Source organism: Hemiscyllium ocellatum, chromosome 12 (assembly GCF_020745735.1).
Source record: "Hemiscyllium ocellatum isolate sHemOce1 chromosome 12, sHemOce1.pat.X.cur, whole genome shotgun sequence".
NCBI classification, from domain to species: Eukaryota; Metazoa; Chordata; class Chondrichthyes; order Orectolobiformes; family Hemiscylliidae; genus Hemiscyllium; species Hemiscyllium ocellatum.
Genome location: NC_083412.1, coordinates 39338593 through 39351577, shown reverse-complemented (window position 1 = coordinate 39351577; position 12985 = coordinate 39338593). Strand labels below are relative to the sequence as shown.

The 12985-nt window shown below is 43.7% G+C and overlaps 1 protein-coding gene across 2 annotated transcripts in view; it reads right to left on the bottom strand.

The window, feature by feature from the left end:
- tab3 (TGF-beta activated kinase 1 (MAP3K7) binding protein 3) overlaps positions 1-12286 on the bottom strand; it is a 128890-nt gene extending 116604 nt beyond the window's left edge. For both annotated transcript variants that reach the window (XM_060833520.1, XM_060833521.1), the window contains exon 1: positions 12028-12286. The gene's annotated coding sequence lies outside the window, so the exon portion shown is untranslated. The remainder of the gene's footprint in view (positions 1-12027) is intronic.
- Between the last annotated feature and the right edge of the window lie 699 nt (positions 12287-12985).

Here is a 12985-nt window from a genome sequence, read left to right as displayed (position 1 = left end):
TTTAGCAGAACGACCAGTATCAGAGTACAGTGCAGAGCTTTGGGTATGGGAAATATTTGCAGTAACTCATTGGACTGATTACTGGGATGACAGGATTGTTCCAGAAGGAGGAATTAAGCATAATAGGTTTATAATCCACAACTTGAAGAAGGACAAAATATCTAAGTGAAAGCAAAATTCTTAAACAGTTTGACAATGTAAATGTTATGCCCTGATCAGCCATGATCGCATTGAATGACAAAAAAGACTAGAGAGCTGAATGCACTACTCCTGTTCCTATGAAAAAGTGTTATTTGTGACTGGTGAAACTGGAAGATAGGTGTACAGTCTCAGGATGAAGAGTCAGTCATTTAATACTGAGAAGAAAAATGTATTCTTTCTAAGGGTTGTGAATCTTTGGATTCTTGACACCAGAGATGTGCCAGTGCTCAGCTGTTGAAAATATTCAAGGAACAGGCATACGACAGAAAGTAAGAAAAGATGGGAAAATGGAAGTTAGGCTATAGAAACATTGGAATTGAAGATGAATGGAGAGGCAGGTCCAACAGGTCAAATACCCTAATCCAGCTCTTGTTTCTTATTTTAAGAAATGGTTGAACACAATGGATACAGCCCAATGAAATCCAACATGCAGTGTTGACAACTTGGCATTCCAGCATTTTCTGGTGAGCAAATCCAGTATGACTATCACACTGGCATCTATCTAATAAGGTGGAAAATTGTTCATCGATGCATTGATCACAAAAAGCATTCAAATCCCAACGCTGAAAATAAATGCCCTAGGCAATACTAGTTGACATAATTCTGCCATGCAAAATCGCTAACTAACCATAAGCTATGCCTTAGAATATCTGATATCCTGCTCCAAAATACAAAGTATTCTCAACCTTTCTTTCAAATCAGACTTTCTCCCAATTTTCTCCTTTACTGTTCAGAAGATTCTGAAGTCAGCCCTACCACAGCAGCACGCCAATTCTTCATCTGTGCAGAAACATAGCAAGTGTGAGCAGGCAATTTTGCTGTGGAATGCACCAGTCAAGCATTATCCTGCCCTGTCCTCATCCACTTTCCAAAAGGACAGAAATTTAACTGAGAGCACTGACATTTAACTATAACCCTTCCTTGCTCAAGAGAATACAGTACAATTGATATTAAATATTATATCAGCAAAGATAAGCTAACTCAGCACAGAGCAACTAATCCTGTAAACACTCTAATTAATAAAGTTTAATACCATATCTGGTGGCACATCGATTAGATATTAGGTAATCTTCAATTTGTTTTCTGGAAGTACGTCAGAATCCATTTGAATTTTTAGAAGTCTCTTCAGGAATGTATGTCAGGCTTATCCAATGGTGAAGATCCATAAACTGTACATTATAACTTTATGCCATCAGCAAAAAGGATAACAATCAGAACGGGTTCACAAGAATAGAACTTGTTGAAAGGTTTCTTTGGGAGAAGCTAATCGGTAATAATTTGGATTTCCAGCTAAGCCACTAGTCTTTTTCAGACAGGTTTTGCCAGAATCTTTGAAATATTAGAATGGAAAAAAATCTGAAATGTTCATACAATAGCAACTCGCATTTATACAACATCATAAAATGTCGCAAGGCATTTTAGATTTTCATAGAGCAAAGTTTGACACCAAATCCCATAAAGGAATATTACGGCAGATGAGTAAAAACTTCGTCAAGGAGATAGATTTTAAGAGGGTGTCTAAAGGAAGAGAGCAATCGAGAGTCAGAGGCCTATAGGAAGGGAACTTCAGAGTTTATATTGAGGTGACCAACAGTGATGCCATTAGAAAAAGAGATGCTTAAGAGGCCAGCATTAGATAACTGCCACCATGCTGATGGGCATAACACACACTGGGAGGAATATTGCCATGAAATGATTGGAAAACAAAACAGATACTGACAATTCTTTGTTTATTATCCAGAACATTTCAATTTCATATAATTATTCAGCAAATAGAAGTGAAACAGTGCAAGGCGGAGTTTTAACATGCAACATGAAGAAACATGCCCTTAAAATGTTTATGGTAGCATTTGTATAATCATAGAGCATTCCCTGCATTTTTTTTGTGATGGTTAAAAGTAACAGGCTAATAATTAAGTCTTTGAAGTAGTTTGCCAGCTTTGTGTCTGCTATGCTACTAAGGGTTGAGTGCAGGTTTTGGATCCATTTTCAAATTTAGCCATTGAACTAGACCCAGATACCTCTTTGCAAGGAGTGAGGGGAGAAAGAAAGACCCTGCATAACTACTCAATTATACAAGAATGGCAAATGCTGTGACCTTGAAACAACCCAAGAACCACCATTTTGCTACAAGTAAACCTAAAAACAAAGCTAAATGAGCTCTTAAGAAGTTGTGATCCTTTCTCTTATTTGCAGGTGTCAGAGTCACTGTAAATGATTATTATACAAAATATTTAGTCAACACACAAGTCCAAAGATGCTTTGTATTATTAAACCATCTTCAGGTATGATGTACAGGTAAAGTTGCTTTGCAATTAATCATTGGCCCAGTTTGTAACATCATAGCTTACATTCACGATACATGTCTCACTTCTTTAGTTTAAATACACTAATAAAAAAGCTCTATTTTAGAACCAAGCAAGTTCACCACAGTATGAGCAACACCTCTGTGACAATCCCTTAGCTGCCTATTCAACATTTTATTGATGGGAGAACCTAAATGAAATACGTGAATCAAGTTCTAATTTTCATCACCTTACTGTTTCCAGCTATTTCCATGGCAAATCCAACAGGGTCATTACTCATTTCATGTTTAATCATCACGTTTATTCAACTATGGTGAAGGCAATGGTGATAGCAGCATGGTGGCTCAGTGGTTAGCACTGCTGCCTCATAGCACCAGGGACCTGGGTTCAATCCCACCCTTGGGTGATGATCTATGTGGGGTTTACACATTCTCCCCATGTCTGTGGGGTTTGCTCCCACAATCCAAAGATGTGCAAGCTAGGTAGGTTAACTAAAGGAAATACTGGGATAGGGTCAGTTTGGGCTGAATGGCCTACTTCTGGGCGGCACGGTTTCACAGTAGTTAGCACTGCTGCCTCACAGCGCCAGAGACCTGGATTCAATTCCCGACTCAGGCGACTGACTGTGTGGAGTTTGCACATTCTCCCCGTGTCTGCGTGGGTTTCCTCCGGGTGCTCCGGTTTCCTCCCACAGTCCAAAGATGTGCAGGTTAGGTGAATTGGCCATGCTAAATTGCCCATAGTGTTTGATAAGGGGTAAAGGTAGGGATATGGGTGGGTTGCGCTTCGGCGGGTCGGTGTGGACTGGTTGGGCCGAAGGGCCTGTTTCCACACTGTAAGTAATCTAATCTAATCAATGTCTTTCAAAAAACACCCTTAGATTAATAGGAAGATGCCAATAGCACAATTTGGGATTACAAGATAAGTGACACCAGTGCTGGAGAAATCAAACTTCTGACTTTACACATTTACGAACCATTCCCAGGACTGTAGAGTACTGCCAAATCTCCCATCTCTTCCAACAACCCACCTTAGTCCTAGACATGAGAACCATCAGTACTCATGAAATTGGTTTTGAACACCTTCACGTGGCTTTTAAACAAAGGTTATTAATTGCTGGCCAAATTAACTTCATGTCCACCAGGACCATGAATGCTCAAATTCATAGGATCCTTATAGATCAGGGGAAACTGCTTTCAAGCAAATATCCAGTGCCATACTTAATACATTGTCAAGTTTCCTTTTTTGCTCTTGTTTTATGACAACAGATCAAATTCAAAATCCCAAACTTCTTCTCCAGTACTCAGAAAAATTACAAACACAAAACCAGGAAACACAAAACCAGGTAAGCAGTAAGTACCTGGTTGTTTTTTTCCTGACTGTAATCAAAAACTGAATAGTGTGCTTCTTTTTAAAATCTCAAAATGTTAACAAAAATGAAAGTGGATTTAATAATAATTGATTTCATCTCAAATTGATAAAAAGGAGTGGTAGTAATCACAGTAAAAACTACCAGCAAAAATGTCTTGGCGGATGTTGTCTGAACTGGTTCCAAAATTTGAACCGTTTATGAGCCATGAGAACAATTGTTACCTTTATGTACCATAAAGAGGACATATGTAAAAGATTCTATACATTGATGCAATTAATTGCATTTTACACTAAATCATTGGGTATAGTACATATGTTAGAAGCTGACAAAGGGGGCCATTACTTGATACTGACATCACTAGTCTTTAAGGATAAATAAAGAAGCTAAAGAAGAAAGGCTTGACTATACTATTGGAAAATAAAATACATCCTCCGTTTGAATAAGCAGCCATCTGTTGAGAGATGACACTTTCCCAGACCGGCAAATTTTTAATTTGAACCCAATGCAAGAAAAAGCAGAAGTGAGGAGCCAATCTATCAAACAGTGGAAACATGCAATATGGGCTGAATTGTCTCTTGTTTTACATTGTTCAAGTAAGTGTATTCATTTTTTCTAATAGAAGATTCATTTTAATAGAAAAGCCATATAGTATGGAGGCTGGCTTCCTGATCTAAGCTCCAACATCAGCATCGTTGCAAAGATTGGATGCTGAAAAGATAACATCCTAATTAGTTCTTTTCTTGACTCCACCAAACTTTATGGCTTCTGAATACTAATGGCAAAATAGTGAAGAACTTAAAGTATCTCAAATCTTATAATACCATAAGTCTACAAACAGAATATGTTGTAAATACTAAAAGAGTATTTTCCTCAAAGTTTTATCAGTTGAAAATTATCACTGTCTCACATTTTTACTTTTTCGTTAATGAAGTTCTTGTGCCCAGGCAAGAGGAAACAACAAATGCCCACCTTTAGCACCTATACAATGTATGTCTAAAATCTGATCACTCCATACTACTTGGATACAGGAGCAGCACCAATATTACACAAACCATCACATGGATTTCTTAGCTGCATAATTACATGTAAAAATTAACAGCAGAAAGTAGCTAATATGAACACCAATATGAGATTACTTTTTTTGAACATTTCAGTACAAATATTATCCAATGCACATATGCAGGTTTTTAGATGCCAATGTTTAATTTTCTTTTGAAACCAAGAACTGCTTCAGTAACCATTCTGCATGATCAGTAATTCATCGAGTATACAGTATCAGTAAATACTTTATTTCCAGGGTTAGGTTGCCTACACAGGTGTGCTCCATAGTGCTGAAATTAAAATCTCAGCTTTTTGGACACTGTTGATAATTCCTAATTTCTGTACAGTCCAGAAGATAATTTACAAAATAGGTTTCAAATCATTGCTGCATTTACTTGTTACAACCATAGCTAATTAAATACTTGGGAAGTAAAGTCACTATTATAAGATACAAAATGTAAGGCCACATTGGAGTACTGTGTGCAGTTCTGGTCGCCTCACTTTAGGAAAGATGTGGAAGCTTTGGAGAGGGTGCAGAGGAGATTTACTAGGATGTTGCCTGGAATGGAGAATAGGTCCTACAAGGATAGGTTGAGAGTGCTAGGCCTTTTCCTTGGAACGGCGAAGGATGAGGGGTGACTTGATAGAGGTTTATAAGATGATCAGGGGAATAGATAGAGTAGACAGTCAGAGACTTTTTCCCCGGGTACAACAGAGTGTTACAAGGGGACATAAATTTAAGGTGAAGGGTGGAAGGTATAGAGGGGATGTCAGGAGTAGGTTCTTTACCCAGAGAGTGGTGGGGGCTTGGAATGCGCTGCCTGTGGGAGTGGCAGAGTCAGAATCATTGGTGACCTTTAAACGGCAATCGGATAGGTACATGGATAGGTGCTTAAGCTAGGACAAATGCTCAGCATAACATCGTGGGCCGAAGGGCCTGTTCTGTGCTGTATTGTTCTATGTTCTATGTTCTAAAATAGCCAATTTGCACACAGCAAACAACAATCTGGTCATTACCAGAAAGTCTGTTGATTCAGGGTTATGCAGTGGCTGGAGCAACAGGAATAAATTCCCTGTTCTTCATTTTAGCTTCATGAGATCTTTTAGATCCACCTACAAGAAAAGTTTCTCAGTTTCAACAAAGTAGGGGAATGCAAGCATGGAAGAAAGAACGTGACTGGAATGACATCATCAAGTAGTAATAATCTTATATTTTCACTTGATTTTGTAACTCATCCAGTTGTCAATGAGATTTAGTTGAACTATTCTTATTAACTGTCTGGATACATTTTGAGTACCGCTGTCTAAGTAAATTCAAAGCAAATATGGTTCAAATCTTCTGGTGCCGAAGTATGAATGCTGTCAAAATGTGTCCCTGATATCATTAGATCAATTAGGACCAGGTTTAACATCAATTAAATGTTGCAAAATTATTCAGGCACAAAGTTGTTATTTTTCATCTGCAAGTGACAACTTTGAAGAAACGGTAAATTATCACTTTTGATGTGGCAATCTCAATACAAACTGCTTTTCAAGTTCCTTATGCTGTAACTCTTTGTAAAATGGAGGAATCCATTTCCAAACACCCCACCAGGAGAAAATAATTGAGGATCAGTGAATGTAAAACAGAGCACTGACTTTAAAACAGTATATTATACTAAACTAATTCGTAAATGGATTAAGACAGAAAATATTCTAAATAAATGGAAATAGAGCAAGACCAGAACATATTTAATTTTGCCTACAATTCCACAATTTAACAAGACAATGAAAATTTATTACACCTATAATAAATGAACACACAATAATTTGACTGATGGAGTTTGAAGACGGGGGTGGGGGAGGCGGATGGAAGTATGGCAGGGGAAGTCATCGCAGTACGGGGGAGACAATGCCATTACTGAGTGGGGGCTAGGGAAAAGTTATGCAGGTATTGGGGGGGGTTTGGGGGGGCACGTGACACAAGTACCGGAAATGTAATGGAGGTGAGTGGCAGATGATGATGGGTCAGGGGGGAGCAGGGAAGATGATGATTGCAGTGGGGGTGGATGGCGATGGTGGGGCAGAGATGGCGATGGGCGGGGGGCAGAGATGGCGATGGGCAGAGATGGCGATGGGCGGGGGGCAGAGATGGCGATGGGCAGGGGGGCAGAGATGGCGATGGGCAGGGGGGCAGAGATGGCGATGGGCAGGGGGGGCAGAGATGGCGATGGGCAGGGGGGCAGAGATGACAATGGGACGGGTGAAAATAATCCTGCAATGAGAGGGAAGATAATGATGAGGGAAAATAATGATGCAGTGGAGTGGGCATGGTGATGGAGAGTGGAATATAATGGTGTATGATGGTCGTGGAAGGCAGGAGAAGAAGATGTGAGAGAGAAGATGATGGTGTGGAGGAGAGATGATGATGAAATGGAGTAGGGAGAAATGATCATGATGCTGATAATGGAGTGGGGGGGTTGTCACAGAGTCATAGAGATGTACAGCATGGAATCAGACTCTTCGGTTCAACTCATCCATGCTGACCAGATATCCCAACTCAATCTTGTCCCACCTGCCAGAATCCGTCCGATATCCCTTCCTTGTAATATACCCATCCAAATGCTTTTTCAATGTTGCAATTGTACTAACCCCCACCACTTCCTCTGGCTGCTCATTCCATACATGTACCACCCTCTGCATGAAAACGTTGCCCTGTAGGTCTCTTTTATATCTTTCCCCTCTCATCCTAAATCTATGTCCTCTAGTTCTGGACTCCCCTACCCCAGGGAAAAGACTTTGTCTATTTATCCTATCCATGCCCCTCATAATTTTGTAAACCTCTCTCAGGTCACCCCTCAACCTCCGACACTCCAGGGAAAACAGCCCCAGCCTGTTCAGCCTCTCCCTATAGCTCAAATCCTCCAACCCTGGCAACATCCTTGTAAATCTTTTCTGAACCCTTTCAGGTTTCACAACATCTTTCCAATAGGAAGGAGACCAGAATTGCATGCAATATTCCAACAGTAGCCTAACCAATGTCCTGTACAGCCGCAACATGACCTCCCAACTCCTGTACTCAAAACTCTGACCAATAAAGGAAAGCACATCAAACGCCTTCTTCACTATCCTATCTACCTGTGACTCCACATTCAAGGATTTATGAACCTGCACTCCAAGGGCTCTTTGTTCAGCAACACTCCCTAGGACCTTACCATTAAGTATATAAGTTATGCTAAGATTTACTTTCCCAAAATGGAGCAACTCACATTTATCTGAATTAAACTCCATCTGCCACTTCTCAGGCCATTGGCCCATCTGGTCAAGATCCCACTGTAATCTGAGGTAACCTTCTTCACTGTCCACTACACCTCCAATTTTGGTGTCTTACTAACTTACTAACTGTACCTCTTATGCTCTCATCCAAATCATTTATGTTAATGACAAAAAATAATGGACCCAGCACCGATCCTGGTGGCACTCCACTGGTCACAGGCCTCCAGTCTGAAAAACAACCCTCCACCACCACCCTCTGTCTTCTACCTTTGAGCCAGTTCTGTATCCAAATGGCTAGTTCTCCCTGTATTCCATGAGATCTAACCTTGCTAACCAGTCTCCCATGGGGAACCTTGTCAAACACCTTACTGAAGTCCATATAGATCACATCTACTGCTCTGCCCTCATCAATCCTTTTTTGAAGAAGTAACAATCAAGTTTGTGAGACATGATTTCCCACGCACAAAGCCATGTTGACTATCCCTAATCAGTCCTTGCCTTTCCAAATACATGTACATCCTGTCCCTCAGGATTCCCTCCAAAAACTTGCCCATCACTGGCATCAGGCTCAGTGATCTGTAGTTCCCTCGCTTGTCCTTACCACCTTCTTAAACAGTGGCACCACGTTAGCCAACCTCCAGTCTTCCAGCACCTCACCAGTGACTATTGATTATACAAATATCTCAACAAGAGGCCCAGCAATCACTTCCCTAGCTTCCCACAGAGTTCTTGGGTACATCTGATCAGGTCCTGGGGATTTATCCACCTTTATGCATTTTAGGACATCCAGCACTTCCCTCTCTGTAACATGGACATTTTACAACGTGTCACCATCCATTTCCCTAGATTCTATATATTCCATGTCGTTTTCCACAGTAAATACCAATGCAAAATACTCGTTTAGTACCGCTCCCATTTTCTGCGGCTCCACACAAAGGCCGCCTTGTGGACCTTTGGGTTGATGGTGATAATGGAATTGCAGGGAGATGATCATGAACAATGGAGTCGGGGGGGGGGGAATGATGTTGATGATGATGATGACGGCGATGATGCTGATAGAATGAGTAGGGAGGCGATTATGATGATAATGATGGAGTGAGGGAGAGACAGTGTTGATGGAGTGGGGCTTGGGATAATCATGATGTGGTGAGAGAAAGTTATTATGATGATGGAGTCGGCAGGAGGAGATGGTGACGACGATGATGACGACTGGGGTGATGATGATGATGATGACGATGACGAAAACGGAGTGAGGATGACGATGATGATGGAGTTTGGGGAGACAATGACAATGGAACGGTGGTGATGATGACGGAGCGGGGTGACAATGACAACGATGATGGCGCGGCAGTGATGAGGGCAGAGCAGTGGTGACGGTGACGACGGAGTTGGGGGTGAAGGTGACAAAGGTGCGGGGATTACGGTGACGAGAGAGTTGGGGGGAGGATGATGACGTTGGAGTCGGCAGGGGGGCTTGATAACGGTGGAGGCGGCGGGGCTTGATGATGTCGGAGTCGGGGGGTGGACGACGACGTCGGAGTCGGGGGGTGGACGACGACGTCGGAGTCGGGGGGTGGACGACGACGATGATGATGATGATGGACTGGGGGGATGATATGGACTGGGGGGATGATGATGATGATGATGGATTGGGGGGGGGATGATGACGATGATGATGATGGACTGGGGGGGATGATGACGATGGACTGGGGGGGATGGTGACGATGGACTGGGGGGGATGATGACGATGGACGGGGGGGGATGATGACGATGGACGGGGGGGGATGATGACGATGGACGGGGGGGGATGATGACGATGGACTGGGGGGGATGATGAGGATGGACTGGGGGGGATGATGAGGATGGACTGGGGGGGATGATGAGGATGGACTGGGGGGGATGATGAGGATGGACTGGGGGGGATGATGAGGATGGACTGGGGGGGATGATGAGGATGGACTGGGGGGGATGATGAGGATGGACTGGGGGGGATGATGAGGATGGACTGGGGGGGGGATGATGAGGATGGACTGGGGGGGGGATGATGAGGATGGACTGGGGGGGATGATGAGGATGGACTGGGGGGGAATGATGAGGATGGACTGGGGGGGGATGATGAGGATGGACTGGGGGGGGATGATGAGGATGGACTGGGGGGGATGATGAGGATGGACTGGGGGGGATGATGAGGATGGACTGGGGGGGATGATGACCATGGACGGGGGGGGATGATGACCATGGACGGGGGGGGATGATGACCATGGACGGGGGGGGATGATGACCATGGACTGGGGGGGATGATGAGGATGGACTGGGGGGGATGATGACGATGGACTGGGGGGGATGATGACGATGGACTGGGGGGGATGATGAGGATGGACTGGGGGGGATGATGATGATGGACTGGGGGGGGATGATGATGATGAAGGACTGGGGAGATGATGGACTGGGGGGGTGATGATGATGGACTGGGGGGGGATGATGATTATGATGATGATGAACTGGGGGGGATGATGATGATGATGGACTGGGGGGGATGATGATGATGATGATGGACTGGGGGGATGATGATGATGATGATGATGATGATGGATTGGGGGGGATGATGATGATGATGATGATGGATTGGGGGGGATGATGATGATGATGATGATGGTGGTGGACTGGGGGGGATGATGATGATGGTGGACTGGAGGGATGATGATTATGATGGTGGACTGGGACGAATGATGATTATGATGGTGGACTGGGGGGAATGATGATGATGGACTGGGGGGATGATGATGATGATGATGGACCGGGGGGTGATGATGATGATGATGGATTGGGGGGGATGATGATGATGATGATGATGATGGACTGGGGGGGGATAATGATGATGATGATGATGGACTGGGGGGGATGATGATGATGATGATGATGATGGACTGGGGGGGGATGATGATGATGGATTGGGGGATGATGATGATGGATTGGGGGATGATGATGATGGACTGGGGGGGATGATGATGATGGATTGGGGGATGATGATGATGATGATGGACTGGGGGGATGATGATGATGGACTGGGGGGATGATGATGATGGACTGGGGGGAATGATGATGATGGACTGGGGGGATGATGATGATGGACTGGGGGGATGATGATGATGGACTGGGTGGATGATGATGATGGATTGGGGGATGATGATGATGATGATGGACTGGGGGAATGATGATGATGATGGACTGGGGGGGATGATGATGATGGATTGGGGGATGATGATGATGGACTGGGGGGGATGATGATGATGGATTGGGGGATGATGATGATGATGGATTGGGGGATGATGATGATGATTATGGACTGGGGGAATGATGTTGATGATGGACTGGGGGGATGATGATGATGGATTGGGGGATGATGATGATGATGATTATGGACTGGGGGGATGATGATGATGATGATGGACTGGGGGAATGATGTTGATGATGGACTGGGGGGATGATGATGATGGATTGGGGGATGATGATGATGATGATGGACTGGGGGGATGATGATGATGGACTGGGGGGATGATGATGATGATGATGGACTGGGGGGATGATGATGATGGACTGGGGGGATGATGATGATGGACTGGGGGGGATGATGATGATGATGGACTGGGGGGATGATGATGATGGACTGGGGGGATGATGATGATGGACTGGGGGGATGATGATGATGATGATGATGGATTGGGGGGGGGGGTAGGTGATGATGATGATGGTGGTGGGCGGGGGTGGGGGGGCCGTGCGGTTTCTTGCTGGTCCTCACCCCAGTCCTTTTTCCAGATACAAACTGAGATGAAGAATTACACACGCACTCACCGCCTTTCATTCCTCGTTGACTCTCATTCTAGACGTTGGGCGGGGGTTTGTGCCGGCTCCTTTCCGTTGGGCAACTCGATACGCCCCCCTTCCGTCCGTCCCTATGTGTGTGTCTCTCTCTCTCCGCCTATCCAGCTATCTCGCTCTCTATCTACCCCTCCCTCCTTCCCTTTCTCTCTTTCTCTCTATCATTCGCGCTGTACCTCTCCCTGTCTCTAACTTATTAAAAGGCCGGAGCCAAAATACAACATGGCTGCCACTGAGGTCTCGCGAGACTTCCTCCGGGCGCGACTGGCAATACTTCCGGTCTCTGCTGCTCCTGCGTAGTGCTGCCACCTTCAGTCTGTTCTAACTGCCAGCAGCAAAATTCTGCCTGGGACACAATAGCCAGTACCATGCAACTGCATTGACAAATTATCCTGCAGAAAAAAAAATCACAACACCTTTCAAGAGCCACTCATTTATCAAAAGTGGCAAATAAAGACTTGTTTTCATACAAGTCATCATTGGGGGCCATCCAATTTTCACATGCTTTTCTTTTGCAATCCAATTCTGTTCATATTTCTTTGTCATGAAACTGTGATTGGGTTAACTTCATAATGAGAATATAATCAAATGAAAGAAATGTTCAACAAATCAAAAAAAAATCAAGTTTGCCATTGGTACAATGCTCTGAAATATTTTGATACAATTTTGTTTTCTTTTGCTATTAACTTCAGAAAAGGAGGATTTCCAAAATAGACTCTTACACATTCTGTTTGTGGAAACAATGCACGATGGGAGAGCAGTAGTTCACTTCCCACATCTAGACTTGTTGACTGTTGTACCTGAAATTGTAGTATGCTCAAGCAATTTGACTATCAGCCTGCAAACATTTCCACCACTTTTATTTGCAGACAGTAAGAAATAGAACCTAGAAGTTAGTAAATTTGCAGATGACACCAAAATTGGAGGTGTA